The following is an 11,464-nucleotide window of genomic DNA, read 5'->3' as shown; positions in this document are numbered from 1 at the left end:
CCTGTGGTAAAGAGTAAACTCGCATGATATCAAGGCAAAACAAAATTATATGATTTTGAAACCGTGCAACTCTGCCAAATATTCAGCTGGACCCAAATCTAATAGTGTTTACTACAGCGCTGCATTCCTCTCCAAGTCAAAACGACCTGACTCTGGTCTGTCTTTATTCATGACATTTGACAGGGAAATGCTCCATGAAAACACACCACAGTAAAAAGCCTTTACAGTAACAGTAGATTCAGTATCTTTATTTGATGGGGGTAATATGGTAAAATCATAAACCTGAACACAGTTCAGAAAATTCTACATTATTTTCGTTGGTTATGTTGGTGATGTTTAGGGTTCACATGGTCATTTGGTGTTTATTTTCTTACTAAATAATAATCCTTTTCCTTCCAATGAATTTCTGCTAATGTTCATCATAATTTATGGATTAAAACCCTTAACCTAATACCGGTATTTGGTTTTGTGTGTTTACTTTATTATTTTGTTCCATGGTTTCCTTTAGTGCAGAAAGCAATTCAAAGCTCTTCGCATACGTAAAAAAGTATTAAAAGCACAATACAAACAGACACAAACTTTGAACAGAAGATCCTTGCACAGCTAAACAAATCTGATTTGAACATTGTCAGAGTAAAACAGGTTACAGTCTAATCTACAGGAAACAAATGCATGGATAAGTCTCTCCAAGTCTGGTTTGGACACTATACTTTTGATTTTGGCAATGTTTTTGGATGGTAAAAAGCTGCTGATGTTACCCCCAGATTTGGAACTTGATTTGTAGGTTTTAGCGCGAGACTCTGGAGGTGACTGCGAACACTTTTTCTTTGTTTCTGTGGGACAAAGGCGATGATTTCAGTCTTGTCTGAGTTCGGCTGAAGAAAGTTGTTTTGCTTCTGACCTGAGCAGGTGCACTATGGTTTCTGTAGATCCAAACAGTTGTTTGACCTTCCCTTTGTTTTGCAATTTCCTTTGGTTTTTTAACGTCTTGTATGTCCAGAAACATGTGATAACTATCAACTCCAATTGGGTCGTTCTCTCGATGGATTTTTTTAGAAATGTGGAAATAAGGTGCAGTGTGAGGTAGTGTGAACAAATCTATATCGGAGCCTATTTTACCTGTTACCAAACATGGTGGTGGTCACTGACCCATTTGACCAAACTCAGCAGTTGCTAAATTTTTTCTGATATTCCAAGGGCTCATGCAGAAACTATCAAAGGAAAGTCCCATTTCTACTATCATTATGCCTGTTTTAATGTATCCAACTGGAGGTTGTGATGATTAAGAGTCCAATACATCTATTTCTTCAACAGAAAGTTAAGACACTGCCTTTTAGAATGCTCTTTGCATGTATTTGATTGTTGTCCTTTGAACTCCATGTTCTGTTGAGTGAAAAAACATGAGATTTTTGGCTGTACATTCTTCATAATTTAAAATGTACAATTACTCTCAGTATGCATTATGTGAGATTTCCAGATGAGCCTGTCCAGAAAAAGAGACATTGAGGCAGATTTTGTTCAGATTTCATGCTGCCATGATCGCATGAAGTTGTATCTTGCTCTTTAGGATTCATTATTGGCATACCTTTTACAATCATCCCTGCATTCTTTGTGCCAAAATGACCTGTCTCCATGATGGATGCTCGCTGGCATCTGCTCATCTAGTCATTGCAAATAACCTCCCTCTTCACTTCAGAAATGCAGCTTGATTTTGATATGTTTTTCCTCCCCAGAAACTCAACACGCTGCATTTGAGCTTGGAAAGACTGTGCTGAAACCTGGGCAGCCGACACATTTAGCAGGTTGGATCACCAAGTACAAATATTTAGTCAAACTGAAATTGTTGTTATTCTTAAATTCAGCTTAATGTTTTAAGAACATAATTTAAACAAGCAGAGCTTAATCTTCAACCATCATTTTTATCTGAAATGTCTTCTGTGATAATTGTCTGTAGGACTAAATGTAACTGATCAGGTCAACACAACCAAGTCCAAACCACCTAATCATCTGTAAATTAATGTAAGAATAATTGAGTAATGCACTACTATTATAAGCACATTTACTGTTGATCTAAAAGATTTTCTTACAATACAAAAATATTCTCAAAATGACCAAATTACCAACAGTTCCTGGTCATTATCAAGGATTTGCCTCGAGTACAGAGTCAGTGTGACCACTCCAAAAAGTTTCAGCACAACTGCAGCGCGAAGGCCATGAAATACTGCCAGAACAAAAATATCTGTGATAAGAAGCTGACAGAAACATTTAGCACCTGCATAAGTGCTTTCTGATGTAGCCTTGATCAAGTCAAAGTTGAGCCTGCCCACACTTTGAGCGATATGATAATTAAGTTTTACTTAATGGACAAAGTACAAAATGTTAAGGCACCGTAAAGAACGCACTTGACCCGACACAATGACATTATGGAAGGAATTTACTCAAGAAAAAAACATGTTTGTGTCAGGATGCAACAAATAAATACTTAAATTAAAACAAAATTCTTATTATTTTGCAGCCCAACCAAAACCAAGAACTTTGTGTTGAGAATTATACTGTAATAAACAACATTTCTGGAACAGGAACTCTTTAGTCATTAATGAAGTGGAAGTATTAAATACTAGATTTTAAATACATTTACATCCACACGAGACCTTGGTTGCTTTTGATCCAATTTTACCTTGGAGAGTGAGCTATGACTATGCCTTATCATTTTTAAGATGAATCATCTTTGTTTGAACCATATACATCAAGAGTAAAGTATCAAAAAGTAAAACCGTATAAAAAATAAAGTACTTTATTAAAAATGTGTCTGCGCATTATATTATAGCATTAATTGAGAAGAGGAGGGATTAGTTTTAGCCAGTCACAGCAGCCATTTGGCCTGCTTCCATAATAAAGCAATGCAGAGTTTTCCCCCTTGTCTTCTTGTTAGCGCTTATTAATAATGTTTTTTACCTGAAAATACACACTTCACGCTCCACACCTAAAATGAATGGACAAATTCTGTTCTGTTCAGTGTTATGTTGTGAACAAGGGCCTCTCTGTGGTAATTCAATTCCTCTTTAAATCTACAAAAGGTTTTGCTTCAGCCTGAATTAGGAAAAGCATGAACTAATGATATACAAATAAAACTTTTGGAATGAGATTATAGTGATGAATTCAAGTTTTTCAATACTCCAAGTTACTAAAGGTTTTTTAAAAATAGACATGAAATGATTAATAAATATTGCCTATTGTTGTAAATAAAAAAACTTTATACCTAAGATTACAATAATGCAATGAGAATTCTGGCTTGTTGTGACGTCTGAACGGTTGTCAATCAGGATGAGCTTACATAAGCAATTAGCTTCAGCCCAATCCTTTTTAGTTACAACCCATACAGATGATGTATTTGTTCAAATTAATCTGTTGTTTTTCTGCATATGGACAACCAAAATCATTTGAATTCATCTGAAACCATGGGGACCAAACCTAAAGTGCACATTTGGATTTAGTTATAAGTCCTCTGTTCTTGGCTGACTTGAATTCTGCTCGGACAGACAGAGCTATGTGGCTCTACAGAGTTTTAACCTTGAGTCTTCACTTTTGCAGATTTCTGAGTCTTACAGCGGGAGAAGGTCTAATATCTCAGCCTTGGCACTTCGCCTCTGAAAACCTTGCTTTTTCCTTGCTGCTCTCCCACACATTCCCGCCTGAGTCTTTGCCTTTTTCCAGATTTACTGTACCTCTCGTGTAAAACTCTATGGGGACCTAAAAGCCATCGCATGCAGCATTGACAGCCGACTGTGTCCGTGAAACTTTGCCAAATATTTATGCAATGAAAATGTAATTTATGGGTCCTCTGCAGCTTACATGAGGTCTTGCCACAGTGGAATATTTTAGGTTTTGGTGCTGTATCCTTAGATCAGGCATTTTACTTTGAACAACTTTTTAGCACATTTGTGTTTTTAAGGTTACTGTAGCCCTTGCCCTGTTGCTTTGTGGAGTATATTGACTTGAAAAAATACACCCACAAAATTCCGAGACCAGAAAGTAACTTCAATTGTTTCATGCTGTGTCCAAAACCATTGTAAGCGGTTGTGGAGGGTGTTTTTGTGTGTGTGTTTTTTCTTGTTTGCTGATTTCTTGCCATTTGTAAATTAGAAACCTTGACATTAAAACCCAAAGCTGTGAGATTCATGCCAGTGAAGTTCCAGACCGTTTCCCAGCGTTTGGGGTACACGTGACGCCCCAACATCAAGCTCCACTGTGTCTGTATAAGATGACAGCCTCCCACTTTGACTCATCCTCTCGCCACAACTCACGCTAAAAGGGTCCGATAAGGGGGCTATAAAATACACTTTGTCAAGGTCAGTGTGTAAAACTTTAGCAAAAGGAGAAAAACATAATTGATATAGGGCAGCTGTGTGGCACAACATGGACTAAGGATAAATGTTATTTTAATTTTCTGTTTCTTGAACAGCTATTGATATGCATCTGCCCAAGTTCAGTATTTTAGAAATCTTACAAGAAACATTTAAGAAAACAATTTGGTCAGAGTACATTTGTGTTTTCTGACAGTGTGAGTGTCCTGTCATATACCATCATTAACGTCAGGTTGTTCGGATCGGCCAGTGCAGACTCAGAAAAGGGTAAAAAAAGAATTTAAACTTAACGTAAAAACTTACATACAACTTAAATTCTTATGTTGCCATTTGGTTCTAAAATCTTCACTCGGATGGTTTTCTTTTTAAATTAGCCTATAAAAGAATAAAGCTCAAACATATACATAAATTAGTTATTTTACTTACTTCCAGTGGTGGAAGGTAACAAAGTATGAAAGTAAACGTACTGCTTTTTTAGATATCTTTCTCTGACTTAACATTAAATATTTTTGCTTTTATTTTTACAATTGAACTACAACTACAACTTACTTCACTACATTTGTTTACTTCAATGAAAAGTAAAAAATACTTTTCATGTGTTGTGAAGAGTTATTTTTAGCATGTTTATGGTGACAAACTATAACTAAAGGTTTAGAGTTCAAGCTCCAACTATGAAAAATGACACACATTAGTCGCCTGTATGTTAGTCCATTATCACAGGATGGCTGCCTTAATTTAAACACTGAGCTTGAAACTCTTTAAGAAATGTAATGTTAATGTAGAGGTCTATATTGTTGAAACCCAGGCCAAAAACGACTGATGTGCCAGTGCAGTACAATGTGTGGTACAGTGGAACAACCCTGAATATGATTACATAATAAGTTGTAGAAAATACCAAACTGCAAAATCCATGGTATTCAAGTGTTGCCTGATGTGATCTGGAAAAACGAAGGGCTCTAAAGGGCATGATTTATTTTATTTCTGTCATTGCTGGAAAGAGGCTGTGCCTGGGGGAATTGGAAACACATAACTTGGTTTTAGATGTTGTTAAAAAATGTAGCATCTGTTTCACAGACAAAATACTCACACGGCACCTCAATTAGACACGCAAATTGAATAACCTGCGCACTTCAGGAGCTGCATCAAAGATCTTAGTTCCTTATGTTGTTTAGGATCTCATAAATATAGCATTGAGACAACTCTTCAAAATTATAAATGCAATTTTGAAAGAAGCTGCACGCAATAGGCATTTTCTACAGATTTATTATAATCAGAAAAACATTAAAGTTCTTTTCTTTTGAAAGTGTTTCAATCATCTGGTATCCATGGCTAAAGTACACTAGATTTCGAATTGGCAGAAAAAACAAAAGCACGAAATAATTCACCTGTAGATGTCTGGGCCCAGGTACAGTTAAATGGGGCCCAGGTACAGTTAAATGAAAAGTGCTCACATGATGCATGCACGTCTTGAGATCTTGTCAAAACTCACAGATTGAGTCAGAATAAACATAGAACAAAGAACATAACAGAACACAGTAGGACCAGAGAGCCAGAGAGCAAAAAAGAAATAAAAATCATATCATATTCAAAGTAAAATAGAAGTCCCAACGAGTCCAGAGCCGGTCAAATTTGTCCTTTTCCAAATTAAGTTTGAATGTTATCTTTTCCATTTGTCTAATTCCTGTTATTATGTCTGTCCAGGGGGTTTTGTGTCATCCATTTCTTTGTTATGGCTTTTTTCACACTGCCAAAAGCACATTCCAAAGGTATCCATTAATTTTGTCCATGGCAGGAGATTTTAGGCCCAAGTACATTGTTACAAAATTGGGTGGAATGACAATGTCAAAAACTGCATCCTTAATTTCAGTCCTAAACTTCTGAACAGCAGGACATTCCCTGAAGACGTGACAGTGGTTGGCCTCCTTGCTTCCACAATTTCTCCAACCGTCTGTTCCTCCCTGTGAATAATGGGCACTTTGACATAGTGTTATGATACATACTTTCAAAAAAATTCTCTCCAAACATGTGATTTTGTTGTCTTCCACAGGGACGCACAAACATCTTCCCACTGTTGTTCCATCAAAAGAAGACCACCCTCTCCTTCCCAATTGTTTTTAATATATTTAAGTGTTAGGGTTTAGAAATGCATTGATATAATTTAGATATTATTGAAAGTTCAGATTTATAAATCTTGATAAACATCTCAATCAGAGGGCCACAATAGTCATTACCTTGTTTAATTTCTCGGTTATAGTAACTCCTTATTTGCAAAAACCTATAAAAGTTTCTCGAGCCAAAGGATTCTTTCAGCATATCAAAGCTTCTCATTTGATTATCGTTTACAATCTGGTAAAAAAAACGTTTATACCTTTTTTAATCCAAACTTCGAGTCTCAGATCAGATCTATTTGGTACAAAACCTTGGTCATAAGCCAACCAGTTTAAGATTTTAACATCTTTGTTTAGTTTGTACGTCCCAATTAGCTTCTTCCATGTTGTAAGCACAGATTTTACCCAGGGATTCTTACCTTCCTCCAAATGACTCATCCGTATGTCATCTGCCAGTAAGGCCAGCACAGGAACCCCAGGCATAACACAAATCTCAATATCTTCCCATCGTGCTTCGTATTCTGGGTCACACCAGTACAGCAATGCTCTGATTTGAGCTGAAACAAAGTCAAGATATTCCTAAGAATATCTTGACTTTGTTTCAACAAACAAACAAAGTCATTTTTCAAACAAGGAATTGATAATTGTGGTGTTTTAAATCAGATTCGGGGTTTCCTGCCTTGCCACACAAATCTTGAGATTGTTTTATTCCACTCATCAAATAGCTGGTTGGGGATGGAAATCGGGAATGGAGAAATCAAACTTACTTAAGTATGGGATAAGATTCCATTTTTCAAGATCTTTTTATATGGTCTTGGTCAAATACAATAGAACATCATCTGCATAGTGTTCTATCCCATCAACTTTGTGTTCCATCCCATCAATTGTAGCAGCGTAGATTGTTTTTGATTGACTAATAAACTGGACTAATGGCTCCAAATACAAAGCAGAGGGGGAGGGGCGACCAGGCTCAGCCCTGCCCAACCCTCCTTTCCAGAGTCAGTGGATCTGTCAGATGACCATCCATCCAACTTCTTACACTTATCCGGGGCCGGGTTGCCGGGGCAGCAGTCCAAGCAGGGACTCCCGGACTTCGCTCTCCTTCCAACTTCTTCCAACTCCTCCGGGGGGATCCCGAGGCATTCCCAGGTCAGCCGAGAGACATAGTCCCTCCAGCGTGTCCAGGGTCTTCCCCGGGGCCTCTTCCCGGTGGGACATGCCCAAAACACTTCCCCAGGGAGGCGCCCAGGAGGCATCTGTTCCGGATGCTTTGTCAGATAACTATTGACTTTATTTCTTGATTTTGGACCATCATAAAGGATTGTCTTATGTTGTCTTGTGTTTGTTGTTTGGTAATGAATCCTGTCTGATCATTGTGGATTAAGATTGGGAGTATTTGTTCCAATCTTTTGGACATACGATAGTCCACATTCAGAATAGAAACAGGTCTATGTGAAGCACAATCCAATCGGTCCTTCCTTTCGTTTGGTATCAGGGATATGATGGCCTCTTGGCCCTATGTAAAGAGAGCCCCCCCTAGTGCTATTTCTGTAGTCACATCATCACACAGATGGAAAAACAAAATGCGAGCCAGGCCCAATCTAAGAAATGTGATTCATATTCCCTGTGAAAAGATAAAGCCCAGTCTCACTGAAACTAGTCTGAAACTTGCTGTGCTAAATGTCAGATCCTTATGTAACAAATCTCTCTTAATTAATAATTTTATTTCTTCTTATAATCTTGATTTTATGTTTTTAACTGAAACATGGCTTGACAAAAACACAGGAAATGTAGTTCTGATAGAATCTGCTCCACCCAACTTTAAGTTTGAATCTGAAACACGAGAAAACAAAAAAGGGGGTGGAGTCTGTGCTGTCTTTAGAAATGAAATAATTACCCGCAGGTTGTCTTTTGGGGTGTTTTCATCATTTGAGTATGTATCCTTTAAAATGGAGCTAAAACGGTCTCCATCAATTCTCTTCATTGTTTTATACAAGCCTCCCCAGCACTGCCAACGTTTTATTGATGATTTTACTGAGATGCTTTCAGTCATATGCACAGACTTTGATGGTTTGGTCATTACAGGTGATTTCAATGTGCATGTTGATAATATTTGTGACAGAAACGCTAAAGAGCTTGATGCTGTCCTTGAAACTTTCAGTCTTACTCAGCATGTGAGAGGCCCCACCCACAGCAAAGGACACACTCTAGAGCTCATAATTACAAAGGGGGTAAATATTTCAAATGTCAATGTGATCGATGTTGCTCTGTCTGATCATTTCTGTGTCTTCTTTGACCTGTCTGTTTCTCCCAAACCTCCGGTTGGTCCTGCAGTTGTTCAGAGGAGACACATAAGTGATGGCACAGGTGCACTGTTTATGGAAATGATAAACTTTGAAAATGTCTCATGTTCTAATGTAAATGATTTGTTGAACTCTGTTACATCTAGTGTTTTGAATGTTCTGGACACCATCGCCCCTATAAAGGCTAAAATGGTTAAAAATAATCAGAAGGCGCCGTGGAGAAATGATGATCCGGTCAGGACACAGAAAAGGGAGTGTCGCAGGGCCGAACGGAAATGGCGCAAGTCAAAGCTCCAGGTTCAAAAAGAGATTTACAAAGAGAAGCTGAACATGTACAACCTAATCTTATGTAGAACTAGGGAAAGATATTTTTCTGAAATAATTGGAAGCTGCAGTAACAACTCGCGTGTCCTGTTTGCCACAGTAAACAGATTAACAAACCCTCCAGCTCAGCTGCCGTTAGAACTCATTTCCACATCCAAGTGTAATGAGTTTGCATTATTCTTTAATGACAAAGTTCAGGGCATTAAAAATTTTATAAATCCCACAATGCAAAAAATTACCCTAAAACCACCAAGACACTTAGAGCTAACTCACTTTGCACCAGTAACTGACAAAACTGTCCATGAGATCACCACCAGTCTGAGTTCATCTACATGCTGCCTCGATGTGTTACCCACCAGATTTCTAAAGTCTGTGCTGAACAGTTTGTTAGCACCATTCACTCACATAGTTAACATGTCGCTTCAATCTGGAACATTCCCAATGTCTTTGAAAACTGCGGTCATAAAGCCTCTCCTAAAGAAGAGCAGTCTTGATGCCGCAGTACTGAGTCATTACCGGCCCATCTCTAATCTGCCATTTTGGGGCAAAGTCCTTGAAAAGGTTGTTTACCAACAGCTCACAGATTTCCTCTTAATAAACAACTCATTTGATGTTTTTCAGTCAGGTTTTAGACCTCATCACAGCACTGAGACTGCTCTTGTCAAGGTGACAAATGACATCCGCCTGAACACTGACACGGGCAAAGCCTCAGTCTTAATTCTGTTAGATCTGAGTGCTGCTTTTGACACTGTCGATCATGGGATCCTCTTACAGAGACTAGAGGACTGGGTGGGCATCACTGGCACTGCCCTAAACTGGTTAAGGTCCTATCTGGAAGACAGGAAGTACTTTGTTGAAATTGGTAGCTGTGTCTCAGACCACATGACCCTGACCTGTGGAGTGCCCCAAGGGTCAGTCCTGGGTCCCCTTCTGTTCAACCTCTACATGCTGCCGTTAGGTCAGTTGATACGCAGTGAAAATGTGTCCTATCACAATTATGCAGACGACACTCAGATCTATGTTTCACTATCGGCAGGTGACTATGGACCAGTAGATTCACTCTGTCACTGCATCCAACAGATCAGTTTGTGGATGCAAAACAACTTTCTCCAGCTGAACTCAGACAAGACTGAAATAATCGTTTTTGGCCCACAGAAACAAAGAGAAAGTGTTAGTAGTCACCTCCAGAGTCTCGCCCTAAAACCTACAAACCAAATTAGAAATCTGGGGGTAATAATGGACTCAGACTTGAACTTTAATAGCCACGTCAAATCAATAACATCAGCGGCTTTTTACCATCTAAAAAACATTGCCAAAATCAAAAATATAGTGTCAAAACCAGATTTAGAGAGACTTATCCATGTGTTTGTCTCCAGTAGATTAGACTACTGTAACGGCCTGCTCACTGGCCTCTCCAAACGAGTTGTAAAACAGCTGCAGTACATCCAGAACGCTGCTGCTCGGGTCCTGACTAGAACCAGGAAGTATGATCACATTAGTCCTGTTCTCAGGTCTCTGCACTGGCTCCCTGTGGCTCAGAGAATAGACTTTAAAGCAGCTCTGCTTGTGTACAAGTCTCTCCATGGCCTAGCACCAAAGTACATCTTGGATATGTTAGTGCCATATGAACCATCTCGGACTCTGAGGACCTCAGGGACCGGCCTCCTGCGGGTGCCCAGAGTCATGACAAAACATGGGGAATCTGCGTTTCAGTTTTATGCAGCTAAAACCTGGAACAGTCTTCCTGAAGATGTGAGACAGGCTTCTACTCTGACAATGTTCAAATCTAAGCTAAAAACAGTTTTGTTTAGCTGCGCATATGACTGAAAGGATTTTTTCTTTGCACTCTTCTCTTTTGTTTGTGATTTTATTAGTTTAGAAAATCAGTTGGATTGATAATTTTTAATTTAGTTAATTTTATTGTATTTCTGTTTCTGTAATTTCTTTGTGATTTGAATGCATTTTTCCTGCTGTGTGAAGCACTTTGAATTGCCTTGTGTATGAAATGTGCTCTACAAATAAACTTCCCTTCCCTTCCCTCTTTCCAACTTGGAGGGTCTGAGTTTTCTTAAGTGCCCAGTTAAAGTTTGCCAAAAAGAAAGGAGTAAATGTGTCTTTTAAAGCTTTATACCTCTCTGTGGTGAACCTATCGCTCCACAGAGATTTATTGTCCGTTAATCTTTTGATTGCACCCTGTATTTCCAAAACTGTTATTATTGTTATTCCAGCCCATATTTTTTTATTTTGTTCCTCTGACATAACAGGCAAATATGCCTGTCCCGTATTAGAATTTTTTTTCTTTCAGCCTATTGTTTTCTAAGTTTCCAAGAGCTTAATTTAGAATTTTTTGGTCTAGAGCATTTTC

The sequence above is a fragment of the Eucyclogobius newberryi genome, unplaced genomic scaffold (genome assembly GCF_026437365.1).
Source record: "Eucyclogobius newberryi isolate DKJ021-1_F unplaced genomic scaffold, fEucNew1.0.hap1 SCAF_15, whole genome shotgun sequence".
In the NCBI taxonomy this organism is placed as follows: domain Eukaryota; kingdom Metazoa; phylum Chordata; class Actinopteri; order Gobiiformes; family Gobiidae; genus Eucyclogobius; species Eucyclogobius newberryi.
Note: the sequence above shows the minus strand (reverse complement) of the source record.